At 40.4% G+C, this 13,867-nt stretch overlaps 1 protein-coding gene across 1 annotated transcript in view; it reads left to right on the top strand.

Moving 5' to 3' along the window:
- Nucleotides 1-13,867, top strand: part of PCSK5 (proprotein convertase subtilisin/kexin type 5) — a 254,875-nt gene that overhangs the window by 771 nt on the left and 240,237 nt on the right. The gene's annotated exons all lie outside the window — the stretch shown is intronic.

Genomic DNA, 13,867 nt, shown 5'->3' with positions numbered 1-13,867 from the left:
CGGCCCTCCAGCCGCCGCGGCCCGCCCTGCGGTCCCCCCCGCTTTCCACCGGGGTCGTTGTGAAATGAGGGGAGAGAAGTCGGCTCTGGGATGCCGCCGCTGCAGGCAGAGCTTCGCCGGCCGGTTGGGCAGCACCTGAGCTCTGTGCAGCCCGCAGGTGTTTGGCTGGAAAACACCTGGACCGGCTAGATCCAGGGATCACCCTGTGAGAAGATCCTGGGGTCCGGCCAGGGCCAGAAACTGCAAGTGAGGAAACACCTGGTTCTCACTGGAGCCCATCACACTGAACCACGCACCCGTCCCCGCTGCTACAGCTAGGCACAGTTGCTGTTTAAAATGTCCAAAGATCACTTTTTTTTTCCTAACAGAGTTTGTGCCCAGTGCCCTAGGCTTCCCTGACAATTATCCTCAAAATACGAGTTGTGTAGTAGAGTTTAGCAAGGTGAGTGCCTGAAAAATAAACAGTCCTTTGCACATGTGGGTGCAAACATCTAAGCACAGTATTCCCAGTCAGTAGTTTATGCTACATGAATTGAAAGTTTAGAAATGAGCATTTGCAGGTACCGAAGGCTTCATGTTCTACATGAGATTCACAAAGACACAGCTGCGTTTACACAACAGGCCTTTTACATCAACCGGATCAAAGTGAGACCCAATTTTTATTTGTGTTGTAGAACGAGTTCCCACATACTGCATCATTGACTCAAGAGTTTCAAGCACGCGTCTCAACTGTTCCCAATCATTGCAAGCCTGAATGAGACAGCTGTGCAGTCTGTTAAGATAAATAAATTTACATAAGAAAAGCTGGAAAATGACACTGAGGTAGCATAAAACGTGATGTGTAAGGATGCAGCAGTTGCCTAGGAAAACCAAGTACCAACTTCCCTCTTGCAGCACTTGGGCAGGTAGGCAATGTTACTCCCACTTGGAGGCACAAAAATTCGGGAGAAAGCTTTCATACCAAAACTGAACCCCCACCTTGCAGCTGCCATTTAGGAATCTTAAGTGCAAAGTTTGTTGCATTGGTGTCTTTCTTTTTTGTCTTGCACATGTCTTTTGCTCAAGGTCTTTTTCTGTATTCCTATCTGTGCCTTTATAGTGCCAAAATAAGCAACAGTTGGTTGGAGGCTGCAGTTCTTCCCCTTCTGTCTTTTGTCAAGCCAGCTGGCTAACTGAGAGCCCGCTTTTCTATACCTTGCACATCCAAACCTCATGCTGAGTTAGGGAAAGGATGTAGTAAGCTGCTATAGATTCTTAAGTGTCAGTGAAAGTGCCATGTACACACCTATGAGATATTAATAATAGATACATTACTGATCAGCTATACAGATGGGAATGAGAGAAAATAGAGACTATAAATAATGAAAAACTGGAAAATACATTACTGGGTATGCGGATGAAAAGAAAGCGTATGTGAAGGGAGCCAATACTGTTAGTTATGCAGATAGGGAAAGCGCAAATAGAAGACAAATACAAGAATGTTAAATGATGGATGCGTGAGAAAGAAAACTTCAGTAATAATATGAACGAGACTGATGGATGCGTGATTCCTCGTCTTCTGGCCATAACCTGCCTTTAAGAACAAGGAGCAGGTGGTGGGCATATGTGAGGAAATCCCATAGAGCTTCCTGTATGTACTTTGGATTGGAGTAACTGGGTGCTAGATGTCATTGTGCCGTGCCAATGTAGAGCTCAGCGCTCTACTGTTGGAGTTAACATAGCTCTCCACCATTACAGTTACGTGCCCTAAGAGGTCTTGTGCGTTTGCACAGTGCTTTACACAGAGTTTCCTTTCATGGGTACCTTTTTACGATGGCCAGTGTTAAGTTTCTGATAATTTCTTGCAAAATCAGCTCCAAATGGTATTTCTGTGACAGCACGTTCATTAGTGTGTTGGTGGTCAGTCTAATGTCTGTTGTTCTATTCCCAGCTAGTGCTTATACACCTTTCATCAGACTGACCTGGTTGCTAGATAGAATTTATAATTTGAGTATTCAGAGTTCATAAAATAATCCAAATGGCTATGGTCTGACCATACATGGTTTAACATGTAAATGTATGGCTCAAAGACTATGTAAAATAATTCTATAACTGTATTTCTTAAAAATACCAAAAAAATGTACATCGTTTTCTGTGAAGCTTATCGACCACTGGATCACTGATAAAGATGGGTAAAGGGAGTAAGGTGTTAACTTTCAGAGAAAGGAATTCAGTAATGGTCTGGACTGATGAGTTAGATTTGCCCCTCACGGGCTTTTTGCATGGATTTGGAAAAGCAGGAAGGTATTTGACACAGAACAGGAAGTGCATAAGCCTGCGAGAATGGGGCAAGAATCTCCTGTTTATTATTGAGAGACAATTGCAAGCAATTTGAAAATCTGTATTTGGTGTGAGATGTTGAAAGATGTTTTCTTCAGACGAATACACTATGAAAATACTGAACGAGATAAGCAGTAAGCAGAATTCTCTGTTAGAGGCAGGACTTCACATGCTTAATGTCTGTATATTGTGGCAGCTATGGGCAGGCAATTAAACTTTGGTTTTGCAGATAATATCTCTTCTAGGTAAGCTGAAATATTATAATTAAAGCTGCAATTGTCAGTAAGAGCTAAGCTGTTTACTTCTGCTTGAAGAAGGTAATTACAAATCTCATAAAAATACACATAAAAATAATCTGAAATAGATTAAAAAAAACCTAGTGTAATGCATTAAGCCTAGTATTTTTGGTTAAATTAAATCTGTGAGCTCACCTTTGAGAAGAAAGTGCAAAAAGCTAAATCCAAATCCCACTGCGTCCGGCCCAAAGAACCAGCTAGGTACAAATGACCCAGAAAAGTAAGAGAATTAAAATATTCAAGATAAGAAGTAGTGAAACTGTGTATAAAAAATGAAAGTAAAGTAGGTGCAGTTGCAAAGTTGCAAACTGGGAATATTCTGACAACAGTTAATCGCATGATTAGAGCTGAAGGAAGTAGTGGAAAACAGGGGTTCTGAAGGTCTTACCCTTACCAGCCACCCTGTTAATTTTGCAGGGTGGAGATGCAAGGTGCTATGGAAGAGAGAGATTAGGGTAGGTTAGGAGTAAAACCATTAACGGCAGGTAATATTTGGGATGTATTTGTGGAAAACTGGCATTGAAAAGTACGTTAAGTCCATCAGTGGAGACAAGATGGTAGACCCAGGAACACTGTGAACTGTAAACACTGGACAACATCCCTTCTCTCATTTTTTGTTATTTGGTGCGTTGCTGCTAACAGACAGAATTTAGCTTTCCCTTTTTTTTGGTGCCTGTGTGATTTGGAGAATATCCAGTTAGGTCTTGAAATACTTCAGTCCATTTTCCTTGCCATGGTGATGACAGGAAAGCTATAAAGCCTATCTGAGTGACTGGATGAGTCAGTCAGGAATAGGTGGCAGGAAGCGATGTTAAAAGAGGCCTTGAGATCACCTGCTGGTGAGCAGTTGAGAACTGCAACTCACGGCTTCTGGTAAACTCCTGTTTCTCTCAAACTTCTGTGGTCTCCACCTCTTTTTACAGAAACTTGAAGTTTTAGTTTCTCTGCTTATTTAAAAGAGGAGTTTTCCATGAATTTTTGGGGGTCACGGCGTGACAGAAAGAATTCTCTTCCCCTCTGTGTTTTTTCCCAGCTACGTGGTCTGGTTCTTGTTTCCTACAAATTGCTCCAACGTACTGCTCATTTGTCCTGTATGTCCTTACCATTACCAATGTGAAGTTGACAGTAGGCATAGAAGTTTGTTTTTCAGAGGTACTTGAACTCTTGCAGTGAATCTAGTGAGACTGTCATTAATTTTCTTCATCTACAGCTTGAAAAAGCATAGAGCAGCAACTTAGACCTGTCATTGTATCAACTGGTACTCAGTTTCTGTTGGAAACCTCTTTCCCCACAGGACTAAACAAAGGTTACATATCACAAAATCAGAGGCAGTAGATCCCCTTACTGACTGACACAAGTGGACAGGATATCCTTTGGGAAGTCAGTGATTTTGGCTGCTGCAGTTAGTGCTACCAGTTCGGAGCTTCCGATTTGGACAGTAGGGCCCACTTGAGCTGACATTCATTTAAAGCCTGTTAAAGGCCTGTCCCATAACTTTAGGCTTGAGTACTTGGTTACCGGTAATGTCGTTTCTGTGATGTAACTACAGCTGCATTGAAGATGATGGAGCAGAGTGAAGCATCACTGTAAGCTACAGAAGAATCGGTCCAAGGTCTCCTGTGTTTCATTGGACTTTAAAATAGCACAGCATGTAATATCAGGACTTAGATGTATAGAGTTGACTTTTTTCCCCTTTTTCCCATGTACTGCAGGTGTTTCTGGCCTACCCTTGAAGTGCAATTAGTAGTTTCTCTAGCGAGTGAATCCTTGTCTCATGTAAAAAAATTGCGCCTGTTCCTTTTGCATGGTTTTTTTAAGAAAGTGGTATGGACTAACAAGGCCTCTGGGACTGTGATAATGTAGTATAATGCAAAGCCGCCAAGGAGTTGTTCTGTTACACACTGGATGGAGCAATTTGGGCTATGCCGCATCCCTGAACAGCTCCTTACTGACATATTTTACCCTTCTGTCTTGCAGTGGCTGCACTAAGCAGACCTCTCCCTTAGAGCAAAGTATATGTCACTGACTTTTGGGAAAGTTTCTTTCACTGTTGGCAGCTGCTGAGGGTTAAACATATAGTCTGTGTAGTATTTTGTACAACTGGCATAAATATTATGACTGTGTTGATAGCATGGAGGTTCCTTACTGTACAGGGAAAGAAGGAAGCTTTCTTTTGATTCAGCCATGAAAATTAAAGTATACTGATACGTCATCTTGATTCCTGTGAATTTCCTCATTTCTTGTAAACACAGCCTTTCACTGGATATAAATTTGTGATTTGGTGCTAAAATACTCTCAATAGACTGGGGAAAGGAACACCAGCTTATAGAGGGGTGACTTGTGAAGTATCTGAGGAGCTGGGAATGCTACTCTGGGCTGCAAACCTGAAGGCTTTTGTGCTCTTGAGCTATCGACTTAAGCTTTTTTCCCTCACTTCTTCATTTATATAGATAAAAAAGGAGGAGCTCCAGTAACTGGTTCTGGGCACATGAGTTTATTCTAATTTGAAATGCGTGGTCTTCAAAATAAGGAATGTTTTCTAGGTTTGTGCTTTTCTAGAAAGTGGTGCCCCATCAGTTTCAGGTTGCTGTCATCAGGTGCCAGGAGTTTCTAATTCAGGCAGGGGACTTCCCTTGAAGGTGCAGGAGAGCAGGAGAAACAAACAGCTGATACCCCAAAGGTGGTGGAAAAATGGAAGAGATAAAAATATCTTATCTGTGGCTCCAACAAGGGAGAGAAATGCTGTATTAATTAGAACAGGAGTAAATTTTAGATCCTTCTTTTCCGTTTTCTTTCTTAATTCTACGTGGGGGCTGAGGATGGGTCAGCACTTTTCCAGATCACGTTTCCTCTACTAATTGTATTCTTCCAGTAATTTTTCTTTTCTGGTCTCTTCCAGGGTCTAGTGGCTTACTCCCCATCCTTGGCAAGTGACAGACTACCCTTTCTCTCCTATTTTCTTCCTGCAAGGAATATACGCAGTTTGCCAAAAGACGCCTAAGTCTGCTAAGCTTGAGGTGTGGTCCAGGAGTCACTGTTAGATATACAGTAAATGCTGATGTGATTTGCCAGAAGGTTTTTGGGTTTGGGTTTTTTTTTTTTTTTGTATTAGGAGTTTATAGATTTAATGCTAGCAAATCACACGAAGAGTTAATATTAGTACATTTCAAACCTGAGGTCCCAGTAGTGGCACAGAGGAGATGTTGTATCACAACATCAATTGATCAGAAAGAATGAGAGGAATGGCTATTTTCTGTTTTCCAAATCTATTCTTGATGGGACGCAAAAGGAAATTTTGGAAACTGAGTAGCTGAAATTGGAAGACTAGGAAAAAAAGCGTTCAGTTAAGAGAAAAGGGAGCTTATTTTAAGATAAAGAGCCTAAGGTAAGGTTCTTGTCTTCTGCAACAGAAGGAGTTTGCTGCCGTAATCTCTACCACTTCCCATGGATGACTCAAAAAAGCAGGTTGGTAGCCTCTGTGTGCAAAGAAGTTCAGCTACCCCATAATAATAATACAGACAGTTAATAGAAGAGATATACCCCTTAACAGCCTGTGTGGTTACAGCACTGAAACAGAGTATACTGTTACTAAAATTTAATACCTGGGATAAGTTTAATGAAGTCCTGCATGTTAAAGATGCAAGTACCAGGACTACAGTATTAAAAGAATCAAAGCTAGGTGTACTTTAAGCTGTATGCACATGCAGATGTAGTGGGGCTAACACAGATACACCAAGGAAAACTGAATTTTTTCTTATTCATGGCAGAAAAAAAGTACATTTAGGGACTGGTAGACAATCACCACCAGACAGAAGGATCTTTAGAAAATGTAAGCACTTGAAGCAACATTCTTGCAAATGCTTATGTGCCACAAAACCAGAAAAACAGCACATATGGGAGGATACAAAGGGTATGCCGTGGCTAATTACTTCATACTTAGCAGTAGTTCTCTTGTCTGTGCAGTTAAGAATGAGAGGGAGGAGGGAGAGAGAGCAGAGACTACTGCTACTAAATGTGAACTTTCATTAGGAGGTGGATCAAGAAAAGGATGTGCCAAATCGGTTCTGGTGATAAAGGCGATCTAATAATCTGTATGTTGTTACAAATTGAGGGAAGATGTGGATCTCATTGAACAATGTAGTAGTCAAGCTACAAATTATTTGAGGATTTTTTTGTTAAAGCCCTTAGGTAAACACACACTAAATTATACTTTTAAGAATAACAATTAGTTGCAAGCCCAACTTAAAAATGGCAATGTTTGTGGGGACTGCACCTCTCAAACAAAATACATAAAGAAGTGGACCAGGCTAGGTTAAAATGGAAGAACCAGAAGAAATCTGTAAAACTTGCTGAGGTAAAGCAATAGTGCATCATACCTCTGGTATGACAGTGGTCATGTCTGGTATGACATCACCTCTTGCTGACAATGGCTGACAGCTGTTGAAGTGAAGGGCAGGGGGGACACCTCTACAGATCAGATTGTGCATTGCAGTGCCCTTGAGGATCAACTATGTCCACATCTTTCCTGGCAGATACTTAACCAGTTTTCAAAGGTCTTCAGTAAGGAGGCTCCGCAGTGCCAGGGCATGGTCAATTCTAATGGCTCTTTATCCTCTTTGCCCCAGTGAAATCTAAGCTGTATCTGTCTTCCTGCAGTTCAAAGCCTGTGTTTCTTTATGTTCTCTATGAACATGAAGAGTAGCAACATCAGAAAAGTTGTAGTGTTCCCCTCTTCCTGCCACCCACTTTTATCTGCTTTCATCCAAGCCCAGTCCTTTCCCTTGTTTCACATAGATCAGGGTTTCACTGATCAGTCTTGCTGTTTGACTCTGGTCTTGATCCTCATCTTCTTTAGCAAGGAGCTGCTGAGAGCGTTACAGCTGAGTACAGCATAAGGGTTCCTCCAGTTGTCTTGAGGACAGCACTCCTATTTATGTATTTGTCCCATTACGGTGTTTGTCTATCCTGTAGCCCTATGACATTGTTAACTTAGTTCAGCTTGTGATCTGCTATGGTTCACAGATTGATTCTGCCAGATTCCAAGCCCATTGTTCTCCAGCCTGAATTTGTCCAGTAGATTATTATTGATTAGCTGTAGTAGTTTGCATAAGCCTTTCCTGAATCTTGCCCTGTTTTTCCAGACCTCATTTTACAGTTTCAGCTTGTTTTGAATTCTGTTCCTGCCCCCCAATGTGCTTGCAGATCCTCTCTGCATGTATGTTATGGTTAATAGATGTCTTTCCTATGCCAATATTCAGGTCATTAGTTGAAATATTGACCAAAACAGTTTCTAGAGGAACTCTGGCAGGTAGTCCTTTGCTGCCTGGCTGTAATAAATAGATATATCAGTGTTACTTAAATAGTTGTGACCTGCTATCCCATAGTTTAATTTTGTGCTCTACTTCAGGAATTTGAAGGGGACTGTTAATCAAGTAGTACTTGAAGATAGGTACAGGTTTTAACTTACAAAGTATCAGCTCTTGGATTGGACTGGATCATCAGTGATTGCTATTATATACATTAAGGTGTTCATAAGTGGGTATTTTACCCTTGTTTTAAACAACTCTAACCAATTTTAAAAGTGGTTTTGTTACTTATCCTCTTTTTGTTTTTTTGGTTTTTTTTTTGTTTGGTTTTTTTTTTCACTGACTTCCAGCTTACAGATTGAATTTAGTCATGGCCAGCATCTATCTGTTCTTGTGCTTAAGTGTCTTGTCTGTTTCTCCAGCACATTTGCAGGGGGAACCAGCCTTCACTTTTGCTTCTACAGCTTCTGGTCTCCTATTAGAAGATAGGCTTCCCACTCCCACAGTCATCCCAGTTGCTGTGTTTTGATTGACATCTGTTTGCCTTGACCAGAAAAGATGGCCAGCTTGTCTACAATCTTCCTGCTGCTTTGTACAATGTCATAAATAATTATCTAGACTTTACCCGGCAAGGTATTTCCAGTATTGTATTTGCATGTTTTGCAGCTGTGTTCTGTGGTTCTGTGAGTGACCAGTATATCTTTCTCTTCCTCTCCAAATGATGAACTGTAAAATCACGAAGTGGGGAGATACATATGACAGCCATGGATGTGAATAAATCGTATGGTCCTTAGTGAGGAACTCTGGTGCTCTTTGTCACCTGCCAAACACAGGAAAAAATATGATCAAACAGCATCCTGCTTGCCAGAGATATATAGCTTAAGACAGTAAGTGATTATTTGGCAACATGCTAGAACCAATTTGATTGATATTTGCAGAATGAAAAACTCTTCGGAATGAAACTTTGGCAAGTCCAGAAGCGTATCAGAGCTACACCATGAAATCCTGCCAGAACAGCTTGTTGTGGAAATTCTTGTGGATTACATGGTGGTGTGTGTTAGAGATGAGGTTGTAGAAAGCACGTTAGCCAGGCATGATCATGGATTATGTAGTTCTAAACAAATTAGGAACGAAAAAAATTCTCAGCACAGACTCTTCCATATAGAAGGAATCTGCTCCCAGGGAGACAGCATGTTTCTAAGTGAGGGATAGCCATCAACAAGGGGCTGGTTTTGGTCAAGTTATATGCTTGCTCTTCTTTTTTAATTTTTTTTATTTTTAGAGACTTTTTGTGCCAGCAAGGAATAGGCCTCATTTATGTTTGTGTTGTGGTATAACACCAGTCAGCAGCTACGCACCACACAGTTGCTCGCTCACCCTCCCTTCCCTGGGTGGGATAGGGGAGAGAATCGGAAAAAAAAAGTAAAACCCATGGATTGAGATAAACACAGTTTAATAGGACAGCAGAGGAAGAGAAAACAAGAATAATAATAATAATCATAAAAGAATATATACAACAAGTGATGAACAGTGCAATTGCTCACCACCCACTGACCAATGCCCAGCCAGTTCCTGAGCAGTGATCGCTGACTTTCCCCCTGGCCAGCTCTCCCCAGTTTATATGCTGAGCGTGACGTCCTATGGTTTGGAATAGCCCTTTGGCCAGTTGGGGTCAGCTGTCCTGGCTGTGCCCCCTCCCAGCTTCTTGCCAGCAGGGCATGAGAAGCTTGAAAGTCCTTGACCAGTGTAAGCACTACTTAGCAACAACTAAAACATCAGGGTGTTATCAACATTCTTCTCATACTAAATCCAAAACACAGTGCAATACCAGCTACTAGGAAGAAAATTAACTCTGCTCCAGCCGAAACCAGGACAGTTTGTTTTCCAGGGCCAAACTGAAGTTACAGAGATGTTACAAGTCACAATTAGAACCTTTGCTGTGTTCTTTTACTCATTCTTGTTTGAACTGGAATAAAAACACTGGGTTTTGTGCAGGCATGCTTAGTGGGCAGTCAAAGTGTTAGAGTAGTGCTGAAATTCAAGCTTAGAACTGGATAATGTTCTCCTTTTTTAGATATTTAGCTTAATCAACAGTAGCGTGTAGCCTCCCCTCTGGATAAACCTAGACAAGCTTTTTTCACTTTTATTGAGCTTTTCTTTCTAGAGCATATTGACACAGTAACCTGATGTCTTAAAAACAATCAGGAAAGAAAACGCACAGTGTGTTGTACCTCTAAAGCCAGTAGGGCGTAGAGAAGTAGTCCCTGTAACATTTTTGTTCACGTGAACAGCCTTTATTCAAATAGAGCCATAAGGATGCAAGGCTATTCTGGGTCAGTTAGAAGATCCATCTAGCCTGCCTGCCCATGACAGTGGTGTTAAGTTACTGTCTGTGGGAGAGAACGAAAAAAAAAGTATCCGATGCTTTTCCTTAATGCTCCCTTCAGCTGGATATGGTTTCTTCATACTTAGAAATTCTCAATGGTTTTTTGTCCAGATGCTTGTCCAGTCTTTCAAATAAAAGTAAACTTTCAGCATCCACAATATTCTTTGGCAAGGATTTTAAAAGTTTGCTGCTTCGCTGCATGAAGAACCACCTCTCTTTTGCTTGTTACTTACTAGCTTCATTTGATGGCTACTGAAAGAGATGGTGAAAGTTGATCTCTTTCCACTCTTCTTATGCCATACATGATTTTTTTAGATTTCTAATATTTTCTCCTAAATTGTGTTGTATCTAGACTGAAGAGTCTTGGCTTACTTAGCTATTCCCCATACAGAGGGTGTACTGTATATTTGTCCATCCTCCTTCTCCCACGTGGAAACTTTTCCAGCTCTACTATGTCGTCTTTGAATAGAGAGGACTAGAACTGCACACAGTACTTAGTGTGGCAAAACCTTGGATTATTCTTAACAGTGCAATGTTCTCTGCTTTATTCTCCATACTTTTACTGATCAAGTCTAGTATGTCATTTGCTGTTGGGACTTCTACTGAGCTGAGTTTCCATGGATTAGTCTGCCATAATCCTGAGATCATTAATCCTCAGTGGTACTTGGCAGCTCAAAACAGTTCATTTTAGTGTGAGGTTAGGTTTGTACATAAGTTCATACACATTTGTCTACACTGGATTTCCTTTTCCGTTTTGTTGTCATTACTCAGTTTTGCAATGTCCTTCTGTAGCTCATGCACAATCAGCCACAGTCTGTACATCTGTGATTGTTAGCAAGAGCTGACATCTACACGTCATTGCTCACTCCCTTTTCCCTGTAATTATTTTATGAAATAGTGTGGGTCCCAGAAGAAGTTATACCACAGACCCAAGCAGAACTCCAGCAGGTACCTCTGCCCATTGCAAGAAGCTAATTGCTTTTTAATAAACAAATAACTAATTACTCCTAAGATTTGTTTTCAGTCTTTTAACTAATTGCTTGCTTCTACAAAGCTTTATGCCACAGCTTCTTAAATTCTTAAAAGCTGTTGGTGAAGGACATTGTCAAAAGCCTTTTAGAAGTCCAACCAGAGTATATCTATCTGCCCGTCTTTATCTATATGCTTGACCTCTTCAGAGAACAACAATAAATTTGTAAGGCAGAATTTTCCTCTACTTAACTATTTCCAAAATAGTAATTTTTTATCTAAGTGTCCATTAATTCTCTTGTTTCTTAGTTTCTACTCATTTGCCTAGTAGTGACTTGCAAATCCATCATACTTCATATCCCCTTTTAAAAATTTACATCACATTTGTCATCCAGCTGTTCCAAAACATGAAAACTCTTCTTTTAAGTAAGAGATTTCATGTCACTGCTTTTATTGCTTTCAATTACTCTAATTTACTGAGTGGTTTTATTCAGCTATTTAATCCATATTCCTTCCACACTCTGGACTGCAGAATATTTACTTCCAGTAGCATATCTTGAGTAACCCATCTGAGCTGAACTGAAGCAAACAAATCAATCAAATGCTAAGCTTTGAAAAAAAAATTGATGCTTTGTGAGTATGCTGGGCTCCAGTGATCCAAGCATGAATTAAATCAATGGTAGGGCTTTAAGATGAGCTCTGTTTTCCCTTGAGCAACCAAGCCCCGTCCTGCATGAGGAGCAGTAGTTTTACCAGTTGGGAGTGGAGTGGAGCCAATGTAGATACCTGAACAGTGGTCTCACAGCTCAGGTGAGCTTTTTCTGCTGTTAAACAAAAACACTTCTCTCACAGGACCTCAAAAGAGAGTCTCTGAAATTTAGTTCAGCAAAGCATTCAGTTGCGGTTTGTAAAGGCCTCAATAGCCTTTTAGTATGAATATTAGAAGTGCATTTGCAGGTACCCCAATTGTATCAGAAAGTCTAACAGACCAGGTGTGTCCCATCACAGCCACACAACAAGAGCTCCAGCCCTGACAAGCATGACAGTATTAAGTATGATACTGTTTTCAGTTTTCCTCTTGAAAGATTCCCTTTTGCTCCATTGTAAGCCAAATCATTGCCCTTCCTTGCTTCAAAAGCACATTAGTAGGATTTTATTCACACCAATTTGAAGTACAAGGCCATTTCCAGAGAGCACATGTATGGCAATATCTGGGATTTCCTTAACACTCTTGACACATGCCCATCTCTGCATTACTCCTTTCTGCCTGTCTGATCAAACGATACCTTTGCTTTAGCTCAGAGAATTTTAGATACCTATCATCAGTGAATGGACTCCTCCCAATAATTCCTAGGCATGATGATCGAGGCCAACTGACAAATCCCAAAGCCATTGCCTTGGAAAACTGAAAACTGGAATTAAACAGGGTCACTGAACCTTGTGTTTTAAAAGAGTTAACCATCCCATGACCTAAAGGGACTCTGGACTGTGTTGGCATCACAGGTCTTACCAATGAATGATTCTACCGTTGCAACAGATTGCTCTTTTGGAAGCTTTCTTGTATGTAAATACCATTCCCATCTTGCAAAATTTGAGTAATTTCCATTTCTTGCCTGGCAACTATAAATATTAATCTGACGTGCTTAACTGCACAGTGAGCAATTCTAGTGGTGATTGGAATCTGTGTTGATTTCCTGATGTTTCTGATCTTGTAGGACTCCTTTGACATGAAAACAAATGTTTCAGAATGGAATTGCAAATCCACTTGTAAAGAAGAATACATGATTTTATCCAATTCATTGCTACCATTCTAACTGACTGGCTTGTCCATATTTCCTTGCTTTGGTATTATATATTTAATGCTAACACATTAAACAAATATACAGTAGAAACATTTCTGCTTTCTCCAAGAAAATCTAATTTCAGTTACACAGCTAAGCATTCAAACACCCCATAGGTTGTAAGATTCTCCTCCGAACAAGCAGGCCACCAAGGAATAGTCTTCAATGAAATGGACAGAGTATGAAAGCTGTGACTCTTTTTCATAGGTTTTAGCAAATTTAGATATTTCATCATGAATTGAATATCTGTTCTCCTTGACTTTTCTCTGTAGTCTGAAGTAATTTAGAAGCTGGTATATGAAGCTAGACATTAGGATGCTAACTTAATCTAAAATGTAGGCCTTGCTGAGGTCTTGATTAAAATAAAAAATTGTTTCTTCATTAAGTGCTTATTGCAGCTCCCATTAAATACAGTAGATGACCCACTGATTCCAGTAAAAGCTGAAATGAACCTTAATCTCTCTTCCAGCACTATGGAAGTTGGTACCGCAGGAGAGACCTGCGTATATCTAAATTAATATGTCACTTTTTGTTGTTGTTGTGATTGCAAATAGCTACTTTAAGTGGAATATTACATGACTACCCTAGAATTTACAGTCCCTTGGTGTGCTGTAATACTTTTTTTAAGTCCTCACTAAACATCAGTTATGATGATGTTGATGTTTTCTTTCTTACTAAGTTTGAATGCTACATAATGCAGTCATTTGGGGGATTATTTTTTGGTCTTGTTTGCTTGCTTTTTCTGTACAT

This window comes from Egretta garzetta, unplaced genomic scaffold (genome assembly GCF_000687185.1).
Source record: "Egretta garzetta isolate BGI_Z169 unplaced genomic scaffold, ASM68718v1 scaffold353, whole genome shotgun sequence".
NCBI classification, from domain to species: Eukaryota; Metazoa; Chordata; class Aves; order Pelecaniformes; family Ardeidae; genus Egretta; species Egretta garzetta.
Note: the sequence above shows the minus strand (reverse complement) of the source record. Positions and strands in the feature narration are given on the sequence as shown.